Genomic DNA, 14,886 nt, shown 5'->3' on the forward strand with positions numbered 1-14,886 from the left:
CCATATACCAATCAGATACAGGTTACAAAGTGAGGGAAGAGGACACCTTTCACTCCCTGCACTCCACCAAGTACTCCCTGGTTAGGAATGAGTTAAATGCAGTCCAGAGCTCCCTTTACACTTGTTCAATATGTTTTAACCCCCAACTTCAGGCAATTCACATGCATGAGCCAAAGAGACACATTCAATTCTCAATCTTATCCGCCTTTAATGTGGTCCCTCTGGGTTCAAGAGCTAAATTGATGCCAAATTCCAGAGAGTTTTGTACAATAGATCTGTGTGTCCTGAGAACTGGGTTAAAATGTTCACTTCCCATGAAAGTTTCATTAACTGTTGGAGAGGTAGATTTTCATTCCATCCTTAGTTTGTTTACACATATTAACAAGACAGAGTTCTAGTCCAGACTTTTAACTTTCAATATTTTTTTCATCTGGCTTATCTCTGAGGTGAAAATGTTTTGAATGTCAGCAAAAAATACTTAGATCATCTGACTGATAAGATTATCCTTGAATTTGTCTAGTGATATTGGCACTCAAGATTAATTCTGAGGCAAATAGGACAGTTAATGACATAAGTAATGAGAACAAGGATTGGATGCAGGCTAAAGCTACCTCAAAGTTGCCTCAACAATGTGTCTAATTCTCAAATCTCAAAGAATAGTTACTACACAACGCCAGAATAAGAGCCGACCCAATAACTGACTGGGCAAGTGGGCCATTTAATACAATAGCCAAGAGCAAGACTTCAGCATGGTGGTGCCTTCTGAGTCAGTAGGTGCAAGGTTCAAACCCAGATGATCCTGATGAGCTCTGGCTCTCAGTTTTGTTCTGATATCCAGCAGTGTCCAATCCTTCTCCACCTCCACCTTCCTCTTAGGCAGTCTCTCAGGATTGAAGGTGATTTACTTCTACTCCGGTTTGATGGTTTCTGGGATGGCTGATACGTCCAATGTAAGATCTGCAGATTCTGCCTCATGCGGGGCAGAGCAGTGTTTGAAGGGTGGATGAGTTGTTGGGAGGTTTGTGTGCTCTCTGTAATGCCTTGGCTTTGCCTCTGCATGCTCCCAATGAAGTCTCTTGATGTGGTTGGTGCCTTCCCGAATGAACCTTCCCTATATCGGTCACAAATGAGGGGCTCCCATGAGTTGGCGGGGTGTTTGACCTCTCAGTAATGCTTTGTGGACATCCCTACTGTGTTTCCGATGTCCTCATGGGAGTCACCTGCCGTGACCAAGTTCCAAGTAGAGCAGTTGCTTTGGGAGTTTGGTGTCAGGCATATGAATAACCTGCCATGGTCAGCTGGTTTTGAGTGAGTGGCACCTCGATGCTGTGCACATTGGCTGGGAGAGGACGCTGCTGTTGGGCTGCCTTTCTTGCCATCAAATTTGGAGGATCCTGTGAAGGCACCACAGGTGGTACTTCTCCAGCGGTGTTAGGTGCTTGCTGCAGGTTGTCTCTGAAGCATACAGGAGCCCTGGGGACCACTACCACCCAGTAAACCATGACCTTAGTCTCGGAATTGAGACCCGGTCCTCAAAAACTCTTTCCCTCAGTCGACTGAAGGATGAACTGGCACTTTGGAGGTGATGGTGAATCCACCATTTAGGCTGCTGTAAGGATGCTATTGACCATGGCAGGAATTCACTTCACAGACAGTCAATAAGCCCACAAATCCTTCCACTATTTCACACTATTCTCTAAGGCTAAAGAAGATGAAAATTCAGGAGTCATTACCTGATTTGAGCTTAGTCAGCTGGATGCCCACAGGATGCTACAATTGGTCTCAATGTTCCCAAACTAGAAGTTAGAAGAATCAGCTTTAGAATCACACTCCCACTAATTACTTACAAATTAAAATGTGTCATTTGGATAAGGTACTGAGTAGCTGATAGAGAGCAAAGAGGAAACAATAATTAATTCATTTCATTGATTATTTTTCTAAATTATTACTCTTCCCCTTCTCTCCTGGGAGCTTATATTGGTGTAGCGTTCCATATTGAGCCTGAGTGGCCATTCTTCACAACCAGGCATAAACATTGACTAAACCAGTTTACCATGAAGGGTATAACAATTGAGACCACACAGGAGTCATTGGATAATTAGCAGGAGCATGAACACTGTCTCATTTTTTTCTTGCGTTAATTTGTGCTGAGGCTAAGTGCTTTTCCCCAATTTTTGCTTTATCTCAACACAGATCAGGGATTGAACCTGAAACCTTCTGATCTGTCTGAATCACTGGCACACAAAATGGTGCACAATTAAACTGTGAGAAATGAGTTGGCTCACATTTTATGATTACAAAGTACAAACTAATCTCCTGTGACATCATTCAAGGGTGGTATGGATCTACAGCATGGACGCTTTGTTCACTGTCATCTTTAAGGCCACTGCTCAGTCGCTCTCCATATGGAGAAGTGGTCTAAATAGATCCTGAGGCCAACTCAAGGCTAATTGCTGTTGCTGTTGTAAGATTCACCTGCTTGGCAGTTGTGTGGCTCCTTCCCTTTTTAACTTGAGGATGTCTCACAGTCAGAGAAAAAGCAGAAATTTAAACTTTGTATACATTTCCTTAAATGTCCATTTTGTGATTTGCTATTGTTTTGCACAGAATGCGGCATCTGGGCACCTGGATTGTGACGAGCCTGAAAGGTTCTCTTAAGGTTTTATGTAGGCAGGATTTGAAACAATCAATGAAATTTATTATAGAACAAAGATACAATTGATAGCTCAGCAAGCTATCAGAGAAATATAATTGAAAGATTTTAATATGTTGAGAGGACCAGCCATTTTTGTTGTCATTTTTAAATTATTTTTTCTGTTCAAATCCAAATATGGAATACATAAATGTCTCTTTTATTATTTTTTTGAAAATTGGCATGTTTCAAAACAAATGCTAGTGACAGAGGTTAACATTTCTGAAATTCTTAAGTTGCTTTTTCATGGGAGAAAGATACGCTAAGTAAAAATATGCCAATCTTTGTGTTTTGAATTGCATGCCATAGGATATGAGGTAATGTTTCTCTACATCCCCCCAGGCTGACATCCAATATGTGCAAATTGTTGTAAACAGCAACATCCAAGCTCGTCCAAGTTTGGTTCAGTATTTGAGACAGCATGAACTTGGGTCACTTGTCCAAATTGAACTTAGGAACAAAAATGTGGTCATACTTACAGCCAACATATGTGAAAGATCTGTCACTTCATAAATGGTATCAAGTCCCTGGCTTGGGATTTCAAACTAAGAACTTTATGGTGGCTAAAGGACAGAACAGTCATTTAATTTGTTTTCTTTTCACAAGAGCCAAGGATTCAAAGCATTTGCTGCTGTTATGTGTCCGTATGTTACACTCTGCAGAGTGAGTGATGGGAACGTTATGATATTTATCCAGTCCCGGGGTCACATTTTCCTTGGTCAACCTCCATGAGCAGCAGCAAACTTGTCCTATTTTGCTCTAACAATTTGTTGGAACCCCGACCTCAGAAATCCCCTCTCATGTCTCCCATCTTGGAAAAGCAGTGCTAATTCCCACACCGTCTCGGCTATGAAATTGTCAAATTAGTGACAAATTTTGGGCAGCTTTTCTGCAATAAACTAGCACTCCCCAGGAATTGGCTGACACTACCAACATCTGTTTAATTTGGTTCTTCAGCCATTCGACAGAGGTCTTTCTATGCTTTTCAAACAGCTTTTGCTCTATATATATATATATATATATATAAGAATGGAAGATCGCACTGGCACATAGCAAACAAGTAAATGAAAAGAGTGTCAATGCAGTTTGTGACTTCTTCTTTCTGAACCCCATCATCCAAGCACTATTTGTCATTTTGCTGTTGTACAGATCACTTCATCCATGCTTCACTATGGTACAGCCTTGTCTTGTTAACGCCAGGTGGCTTCATGGCTAGAAAGACAGTTGGCTGGATTTTATGGTCACTCATCGGCGTATTTGAAGGCTGGGGGTGGGGGGGGGGGGTTGCTTCTGAAATAAACTGGGTGGTCTGCCTCGACTTGTCTCCCATATTACAGTAAGGGGGGGGGAAGCTGTCAGGCAGCTTGCCTGTCCTTGGGCCCATTGAGGCCCTTGGGTGGCCAAATGTCCATTCCACCACATTCTGCCTCTGCTGCAATTTTTTTACTTGCGCTGGGGGTGGCGGAAGCAAGCTTCCACCACACGGGCTGCTGTCGGGCAGGAAAGGGGGGTGTACCTTTGGAGGGTACACCCCCCCCAAGATTGTACCCTACCCTATATCACCGCACACCCACCGCCCCCCCCCCCCCCACCCCCCAAATGTCTCCCCCCCTCCACCTACTTCCTTACCCACCAGCCCCCCCCTCTGCCCCAACCTAAAACCCTGCCCTGTGCTGGGTTCTGCCAGGCACACCTGTCCAAAATCCCCAGATTTGAAGTCCGAGTTCCATGGCAGTCCTTCTTTGGGACTGCTTGTAGTCCCAGCAGTGACCACCACACAATTCTGGCGCTGCTGGGACTGCGGAGCTGGGCCAATCAGATTGGACTTGGGTGCAAGTTCCTCCCTGGAAAGTCCCACTCTGCCCCAATTAAGGCTTCCCCCAGCATAATATTGCTGCAGGGGAACAATATTTCTGGCCAGCACAATACCAACAGACTTTTTGGTTGGGGTGGGGGGGGGGGCGGTGGCGGGGGAAGTAATTCTTCTGTCCCCTATAAAATCCAGCCCATGGATTTTTGAACTTTATCCGCAAACCTTTTCAACAAATTGTTTGTTCATTTGTGATTTGCTTTTTATTGTACCAAGTGTGGCATCTGGCGTCTGGTGTTCAGGACATGAAGGGTTCTCTCAAACTTCTACGTAGGTAGGGTTTGAAAGTTTAAATAAAATTGGTTGCAGAACAAATATACGATTAATAGCTCAGTATGCCGTATGAAAAACATAATTGATAAAATCGGATTTATTACAAGGACTGCATGGCCATTTGAGGTGCTATTTTTTTTTTGCTCAACTCCAAATACAGAATGCATCAGGTTTCTTCCTTTTTTGTCAGTTGGCATGTTTCAAAACTAATGCTTGTGACAAAGAGCAAGTTAAGGCTTTGTTATGGTTGTGTTCAGCAGGTTTCGTACAACTCCCATTCTGTGTTACTCAGCTGTTGTGAACTATCTGTGCCTTGAATGCATCTTTAATTCTGTCCTCATGATTATTGTTCAACGCGCCACAAGCTTTTACTTATGTAATTTGTTTATCTGTTATGATTTATCTCTGCTTATTTAAATTGCGGTGTAATCACATTCTGACTTCTATATCTGCAGCGTAACCTGTTTTGAAGGATTTTTAAAAAACGTTATCATTCTCTGACAGCCAAGGGTCCTAAATAAAATGTGTTGCAGCCATTTCATACAAACCAGACCTGCCTTTTTCTCATTTATCTAAATGTTTCCACAGTTGGCCCAGCTGTCAACAGGCACAACAATCAATTTGATTGCAAATTTTCACTGATACCCTTGTTATGGCACAGCCGATGGTAAATGCTGAGCTGCTCGAATCCCAAAGGGAAACTTGAAACAACTGCCGCACATGTTTTGCAACTTGTATAAATTTCAAGATGTGTGCCTTGAATTGAGTAGTAATAAGGCCACCGAGTCTTATGTGTTTCTTACAAAACTAAATTAAACCTTTATTAATAGAAGAAATGATTTTAAGCACACACATAGATCTTACAAATTACTACTATGATAACTCCTGAATCCCCTAGTTAATCTAACTCCCAGTTATACACTTTCGTTAAGGCAACAGTAAGACACATAGATTTTAAAGGACCCAGGCAAAGAAGCGTGATACCCTGACCAATCCAATTCAAAGTGAGCTTTCTTAACTTCAGTTCTTTGTAGACAGCAGCTTAAGATTTAGATTCTGGAATTTTCCTTCTTGTTTTAGATCTTAGAATGCACCTGCTTACACACAGCCTTCTCTCCTTTATACATATTTTCCCCTTTGAATACAAATTGTTTCATTATGTCTTTGGGCTTTACCTCTCTAATAATAAAAATCTCTCATAGTGCCAATTTTACCAGTAATCTTTGGGAAAAATAAACACACTGTTTCTTAACTTCTCCTGGCTAGGTGAAACATTTTACCCCTCCTTTGAATTCAAGCTCGTCTGGTTTATTTAAAATGCAAATGTTTCTTTTACCTCTTACATTCTAAAACTTCCACCATGTTTACCTACTTACCATTTCAAACCTAGCTTATCTTCTGATACATCAAAGCCCTCAGACCAGCTGCCTTTAATTCAATTAAGTCACATACACACAGTCATAGACACAGACCCAACTATTACTCTACAATAAATTCCAATAACATTATGAAAATTATTGTATCTTCCTGACATCCTGGCCAATGTGATCCTTTGCCTCCTGCATCTGTTTTGACTGATCTTCAAGTGCCTTCTAGGTTTCATCTTCAAACTGTTTGCTCTCTCCATTACTTATAAAAATGAAAGGAATAACAGCCATATTCCATCTTGTGCATACAGGAATGGTACATGCATGCAGCGAAGGCCCATATTAAAAACTTGAAGGTTGGCGTGGGTAGAAGTGGACTGTGGTGGCAGGTGGGCTGACAGAAGCCGTGTTTTCTTCACCACTACAACAATGTGTTAATTCCATCTTGCTGAAGTTCCCAGCTCTATAAGTGGCTAGCTAAGAGGAGTTAGTGCTTCTATGTACCATGACCCACATTCCAGACATCTCATCAAAAATACAATATTTTAAGCCATTGAAGATAAATTCAAAGCCCAGATTCTATATATTCAACTCTAATGAAATCTCCTGACAATGCACTGGTACAGGAATGAATCAGGGAGGATTTCATTGACATTGGAGTATTTCTGTATTAATTCATCTTCCTTATTTATACTGATAAGACTGTTGACAGGAAAATCCTGTTTCCTTTCTGCATTTGGGATAGCCAGTGCGAATCCTGGAAGAAATGCAGGTATTAAAGGATAATGACATCGCTATGCATGATAAAAGAAGCTAGCATGGGTTTGTATTCTATGAAAATAAAGTAGGTTGTATTTAACCTCCAGTACTGGCAATGTTATGTAACTGGAAATAATTAATTATTCTGTGTAATGATATTCAACTTTTCAGTTTATGATTTAAGCCAGGTAAGCTGACTCTAAGCTTTTTTTATTGAGGGAGGTGGTGTGTTAGTGGTGTAACATGGGTAATAATCGATCTCAATATTTAAGCATTTTGAAGCCAATCTGCTATCACATACCTGCTGGTAGACTTTTGTTCATCTAGCCATGAAGTGCACAGTTTGTCCCTGTCAGGGCACAGTCTGTCCCTCTAACCAAGGCCAGAGCATTTGGGCACAGGTCAACAGGAACCAGTACCTTATGAACTTCTAAGAGTGTGCAAGGTGCTGTTAGAGATTAATCAGCTAGGACTGGTTACCTTCAAAGATTATCTGAATGTGACTGGGAAGACTGCCAGCTTCAAGTGGGACAGTGACGTAGTTGTAATTGTACTGGGCCAGTAATCCAAAGGCCATGACCAGTGCTTTGAGAACGCAAGTTCAAATCCCGCTGTGACAGCTGGTGGAATTTAAATTCAGTCAATTAAGGAATCTGGATTTTAAAATTAGTCTCAGTAATGGGGACCACGCAACTCATCAAGCCTCCTTTGACAGCACTTTGCAAACTTATAGTGCAGAATGGTCCCCCTGTCGGGTGGTGCAGTCGGGGGTGGGCGCCGAGCCGATCGGCTGCGCACCGCCATTTTACGTGGGCAGGCCAAGTAAGGCCCGCCCAGTGTGACACACGGCTGGTAGCACCACCTCACAGGCGAGGGGGGGGGGGGGGGGGTGGGGGGTGGGGGGGGGGGGGGGGGGGGAGGAGGGAGAGTCGGGGCCTGCGCTCTGTTGCGCGTGCGCAGCGCAGAAATCCTCCTGAGGCACAGAGTCGCCTCAGGGAGATTAAGTGCCTATTGAGAATTTTTAAATAATGAAAGATAAAAATTATTCAGGCATGTCCCCTCCGGTGAGTGTGTCACATGAGTTGGAGCATGTTTATGAATCGTTCAAAAAAAATATTTATAGATTTTATTAAGCCTTCAGGAAACCACATTCCTCCCCTGGGTGAGGTTTCCTGAAAAAAACTAAGGCCGCTTGGGCTCTTCGCCTGCCCCACCAACCTTATGATTGGACTGAGAGCGTGGATAATTCCTGGAACTGGTCTTTTAATGGCCTTGGCAGGCCTTTGACAGTTCGACGGGCACCTCTGGTGCACGTCAGCCAAATGAAAGATCTGAATGACCACGCACCCTGACATGAAAATGATGGCCATAAGCTGTAATGCCTAGGAAGACAAGGGCAGCAGACACATGGGAACAAGACCCACCTGCAATCTCCCCTCCAAGTCACACGCCATCCTGGCTTGGATCTATATCACACTTCCTCCACTGTCGCTGGGTTAAAAGCTTGGAACTCATTTCCTGACAACACTTTGGATCTACTTACATCACATGGACTGCAGTGGTTTAAAAAAGTGCCTCACAGCCACCTTCTCGAGGGAAATTAGGGATGAGCAAGAAATCCTGGCCTTGCCAGTGATGCCCACATCCTATGTAAGAATAAATAAAAGGCAGGTCTGCTCAGTCTGACTATTCAGTCAGTGAGAGTATCCTGAGATTTCTTGATTTGGATTACCAAGTCTGCCAAAGAGAGATGATCCGGTTCCAATCTTCCATCTTCAAGCGTGTCATCAAATACTTACCTCAGTTGTAAAGAGATTCACTTACACGCCCTCACTGGCTAGCTGAGCTGGGTCCAGATCCATGGTCATGATACCTGTATCCAAATCTGCCATTCAGTTTCCGTTTTCTGGTACATAAATAGTATAGTCTTGTAAGGTTTTTTAAGATGGTCTTCAGACATAGAAAAAAAAGCTGTTTACATCCCTCACCAGTCCAATATCACAGCTTGAGCTTGACCTCAGCAAACAAACTCCCATCCTGCCAAATCATTCTCAGAAATGACTGATGAAATCTGTGCCGACAGAAATCAGCCTTGCGTGCGTTTTTGTTGACTTCTAGCACTTGGCACCTCATTTTAAAGTTGCAGTCACCACGGTTTCAGCTGTTTGCTAACAGTATGCAGCCCTGAATGAAATGTCACAGTCAGAATTGAATTAGTAAAATCCAGGCACAATGTGATGTGGGACTTGACAATCTGAGCATGAACTGGTGTTAAAGGATTATGGGCCATGCACGGGATGCTCACAAACTAGACAAAAAGTTACTTCATCAAACTGATAAAAATGAAATTTGTTTTTAAATCAGAAGAGTTGTGAATGAGAGGCACACCATGGAATTGGAAAAGCTGCTGGAACCAGATGGCCAACACCGGATAGGTCCGGCGTCTCACATGGGCAAAGCTGGCAGGTTCCGGTAAGGGGGCGGAGGTCTAGGTTCAAGAGATCAGGCGGAGGTATCGGGGGTGTTGGTGGTGGGGTGGGGGGGGTGGGGTGGTGGGGTGACCTTGTGGGGGCTGGTGAATACCTCCGATGGATACCAGGGCTCATAAAGGAGGTCCCCTGCCCCTTGCCAGAGGCTAGCCCACACAGCTATAACTGCCGGGCTTCTCGACTGGTGTGCCAACGCCATGGAAATAATACCTGGGTGGTATAAGGCCACTAATTGGCCATTAATTGTGACAAAGATTCCTATCCCCTCCATGTTATTTTAATAATCTTAAATGTATGGCTCCTAATTACTGACTCATCACTGAGTAAATAAACTCCCTTACTTACTTCATCAAAGTCCTTCATAATGTTGAAAGTTTCTAGCAGATGCCCTCTTAATCTCCTCTGTTCTTGTGAATAGGTCCCTGTTCCCTGGTTCCTGTTTAAAAGCCTCTCCTCCCTGAAATCGGCAAGTAAAGCTTTCTGCCCCCTTTCCATGGTCTTGACACACTCCTTAAAGAATGGCACAAAAAACTAGAGACAATATTCTAACCACTAAGCCCACCAATGTATTTAATTAGCTGCTTATTCCCTCTTCGTGCTTTGGTGCCCTCTTTACTGAACCCAAGATCCTACATGGGTTGTGCTCGATGTACGCTGGCTGTTACGCCATTTCATTAGCTTGTTGAATGTATCCCTATGGGTGGGATTTTCTGGTCCAGCCAGTGTGGGCATCGTCCTGACAGTCGCTCTCCAAATTTATCCCAGCCTATGGCCAGGATTTTCCCCGTCGGCGATTTGGGGGCCGGGGTCCGCTCGCCTAGGGGAAAATGACGAGGGATGACGTTGGGAGGAATCCCGGTCCATTTAAATCTTCAGGAAGGCGGGCAGACAGCGAAATAATCTGTCCACCTGCCGACCTGTCAATGGCCAACTGAGGCCAATGACAGGCTCATTAAGATGGTTAAATGCCCTGCCTGGCCAACCTTAAGGCTGGCGGACAGGCCAGGAGCTCCAGTGGGCCTGCAGATTATTAATGAAACTTCATCCACTTGGCGGGGTGAAGTTTCATTACCGTTTTGTAAAAATGTAATAAAGTTTACGAGGTTCTTATCAACATGTCCCATCTCGTGTGACGTTGTCACGTGAGGGGGGACATGTTAATAATTTAAAAACGTCTCTATTTTTTGACTTTACTTTCCTTTCACTAACCTCCCTGAGGCAGGGCTTAGACTCGGGGAGCAGGAGGATCCCCCCCACCCCCAAAAACACCCCCCCCCCCCCCCCCCCCCCAAAACCCCGGAACAGGAAGCACATAGCATTTCCCGTCAGGCAGGCAGCTGGATGGGCCTTAATTGGCCCGCCCACTCAAAATGGTGGTGGGCCCCATTTCGTTGGCAGGGGTCAGCTGCCCGCCCGCCAGACAAGGGCTAAATTCTGCCCTATATGTTAGTGGAAAGCACTTTAAATTTTCTGTTCATTGTAAAGCACAAGGTCTTTTTTTCTCTCCTCCTTCGTGTTTTCCTTCTTTCTCTCTGTCCTGGAGATCACTCTCCAGGAATTGGTTATCCTCCAATTAGTAGTTAAGCCAATTAGTTATTCTAAATATGCACTTTTGGGTCCTGACTATTGGCAATGCGGACTGTCTGACATAAACAGTGCACTAGATAGTGATCAGGAGTGGGAATTTAGCTATTTTCCCCTCTCTGTTCCCTAAGTGTGTCACAACTTCCCACTATTATTTCGCAAGGCTGATTATGCATGGCATAACCATCAAAACTGGGATTTTTCCATCTCAGATAGCTTTATAAAAGGCACCGAACTGTATTTACCTGCTGAGCAATATTTATTTTCTCTAAATCTGGCAATTTCTAGAATTTTTTTTTTCTCCCCCCGCCCCCCGACCCCCCCACTTCCCCCCCGCCCCCCCACCACAAACCCCCCCCCCAACCCATTAAGTACCCCTGTTGTGCAATTTTTTAAATGATCTAACTTAGTTAGGGGTCAGTTTCAACGCTGTTTTGCTTCCTTTGCGCTGAAATGACGCCACTCGCAAAGCTACGTCACACGGGGAAGATTTGCATAACAGATGAGATTGTCAGATAATGAAAAAAACATTGTGCCTCGGGAGCTCAGCAGTGTTCTCAGAGTCTTCTCATTTCCTGAAAATACAGGGCATCCGAGCCAAAAGATTATTCTGTCCACATTCACCGTGACCGAGCCCCGCGGGTTCACCAGGGGACGGAGCACTAATGGCTTTTGCTTTTCGAGTGTCGTATTGAACTAACTCATTTTCTCAAGTCGTCCCCCCCACCCCCCACCCGCACCCCACCACCCCTCTCTCTCTTTTGGGTGTTTGCAGTCGTTTTACACATGAGGCTCTACTTATTATGTGAGGCAAGTGGACTCGCCCTCCACATGTGTCCAATTCACTTCGCTTCAGAATCATGGATATGTTCTGTCGCCATGCCAACAGAGACCATAACTATGTTAGCAGTTTGAGCAGGTGTGCAAAATGATTGCTATTTTGTCACGTCAGCGACACTCATTTCCCCTTTTGTCAGAGTACATCATACCGGCTTAAAGGAATATTTCAGAAACAATTCCCAGCTGACATGTATTTGCATTTGTGAAGGATTTGGCGTTGAACTCAAACTGTGTTAGGCAGCAGTTAATTTTGTCAATTTTTCCCCTCACTCTGAAGTTCAAACACTGGGTTTATTTACTGAAGAGTTAACCAGGCTAGGATTAACAGCGAGCATTGTAAGAATGATCAAGAGCAGCAGTTCCAGCTGTGTGACATCAGAGGGCAATGTCCTCGTGCTTTATTGCACTCTGAGGTTACTCAAGGCTACTGCCATCTAAAGTCAAACAACAGCAGCATTGAAAACTATTTTTGGCCTGGTAAAATCATTCAGGAAAGTAAGCAATCCGTACTTAGCACAGGGATGAATATTCCCGAGCCTATAGCCAAGGTGGCCATCCACAGGTCCAGGCAGCGCATGGTTGAAGGCATCACCTACTGCCAGGAATATAACCACCGGGGTAGGGGGAGTGGGAGTTGGCCCACGCCAGTTGGGAAGCCTGGTAGCTTTAGTTCCGCAGGGTGGTGTCTCGTAAGGGATGGCAACTTCCTTTTATAATGTTCCTGCGAAGCCCTTGGGACATTTCACTTCATTAACATAGGAACAGGAGGAGGCCATTTTGTTACTCAAGCCTCTCCGGGCTGAGATCATGGCTGATTTGTGACTCGGTAGACCTGCCCTTGCACCATTTTACTTACCACCTTTGGTTAAAAAAACTGTTTAAAATTTGATAAAAAAAAAATTTCAGATTTTAAATTCTCAAATTACCATTGATCTAACGTCAATTGACAATTGCTGAAGAGAGTTCCAAACTCCTACAACCCATTTTGTGGTGGAGATCTGGCTCTAATTTTTAGACCAGAGACCTTAGCCCCTGTCTCCCCAATCAGTAGAATTTTTTTAAAAAATTCAGTCATAGGATGTGGGCATCGCTGGTTAGGCCAGCATTTATTTCCCAACCCTAATTGCCCTTGAGAAGGTGGTTGTGTGTTGCCTTCTTGAACCACTGCAGTCCATGTATGTAGGTACACCCACAGTGCTGTTAGGGTGGGAGTTCCAGGATATTGGCCCAGTAGTAGTGAAGGAATGGCCGATCTATTTCCAAGTCAGGATGGTGAATGACTTGGAGGGAACCTCCAGATTGTGGTGTGCCCATGTGTCTGCTGCCTTTGTCCTTCTAGAGGATAGCAGTCTTGGGTTTGGAAGGTACCATCTAAAGATCCTTAGTGAGTTCCTGCAGTGCATCTTGTAGATGGTACACACTGCTGCCACTGTTCGTAGGTGGTAGAGGGAGTGAATGTTTGCGTATGGGGTGCCAATCAAGCGGGCTGCTTTGTCCTGGATGGTGTCAAGTTTCTTGAGTGTTGTGGGAGCTGCACTCATTCAGGCAAGTGGAGAATATTCCATCACACTCCTGACTTGTGCCTTGTAGATGGTGGACAGGCTTTGGGGAGATAGGAGGTGAGTTACTCGTGGCAGGATTCCTAGCCTCTGGCCTGCTCTTGTAGCCATAGTATTTTTAGCGCTAGTCCAGTTCAGTTTCTGGTCAATGGTAACCCCCAGAATGTTGATAGTAGGGAATTCAGTGATGGTAATACCATTGAATGTCAAAGTGCAATGGTTAGATTCTCTCTTGTTGGAGATGGTCATTGCCTGGCACTTGTGTGGCATGAATGTTACTTGCCACTTGTCAGCCCCAGGCTGGATATTGTCCAGGTTTTGCTGCACTTGGACATGGTCTGCTTCAGTACCTGAGGAGTCATGAATGGTGCTGAACATCGTGCAATCATCAGCGAACATCCCTACTTCTGACCCTATGATGGAAGGAAGGTCATTGACGAAGCAGCTGAAGATGGTTGGGCCTAGGACACTACCCTGAGGAACTCCTGCAGTGATGTCCTGGGAATGAGATGATTAACCTCCAACAACTGCACCAATCTTTCTTTGTGCCAGGTATGACTCCAGCCAGCAGAGCATTTCCCCCTGATTCTCATTCACTCCAGTTTTGCTAGTGCTCCTTGATGCCACACTCAGCCAAATGCTGTCTTGATATCAAGGGCAGTCACTCTCACCTCACCTCTGGAGTTCAGCTCTTTTGTCCATGTTTGAATCAAGGCTGTAGTGAGGTCAGAAGCTAAGTGGCCCTGGTAGAACCCAAACTGTCAGCAAGTATTGCTAGGCAAGTGCCACTTGATAGCATTGTTGATGACCCCTTCCATCACTTTACTGATGATCGAGAGTGGACTGATGGAGGGGGGTAATTGACCGGGTTGGATTTGTCCTGCTTTTTGTGTACAGGGCAAACCTGGGCAATTTCCCACATTGCCAGGTAGATGCTAGTGTTGTAGCTTCACTGGAACAGCTTGGCCAAGGGTGCAGCAAGCTCTGGAGTACTATTACTGGAATATTGTCAGGACTCATAGCCTTTGCAGTATCCAGTGCTTTCAGCCATTTCTTGACATTGTGCAGAGTGAATCGAATTGGCTGAAGACTGGCACCTGTGATTCTGGGAGTCTCCTCCTCCAGTGAGTTGTTTAATTGTCCTCCACCATTCATGACTGGATGTGGCAGGACTGCAGAGCTTAGATCTGATCTGTTGGTTGTAGAATCACTTAGCTCTGTCTATCACTTGCTGCTTATGCTGTTTGGCATGCAAATCATCCTGTGTATTAGCTCCATCAGGTTGACACCTCATTTTTAGGTCTGCCTGGTACTGCTCCTGTCATGCCCTCCCGCACTCTTCATTGAACCAGTGTTGATCCCCTGGCCTAGTGTTAATGGTAAAGTGGGGGATATGCTGGTCCATGAGGTTACAGATTCTGGTAAGTACAATTCTGTTGCTGCTGATGACCCA

This window comes from Carcharodon carcharias, chromosome 14 (assembly GCF_017639515.1).
Source record: "Carcharodon carcharias isolate sCarCar2 chromosome 14, sCarCar2.pri, whole genome shotgun sequence".
Taxonomy (NCBI): domain Eukaryota; kingdom Metazoa; phylum Chordata; class Chondrichthyes; order Lamniformes; family Lamnidae; genus Carcharodon; species Carcharodon carcharias.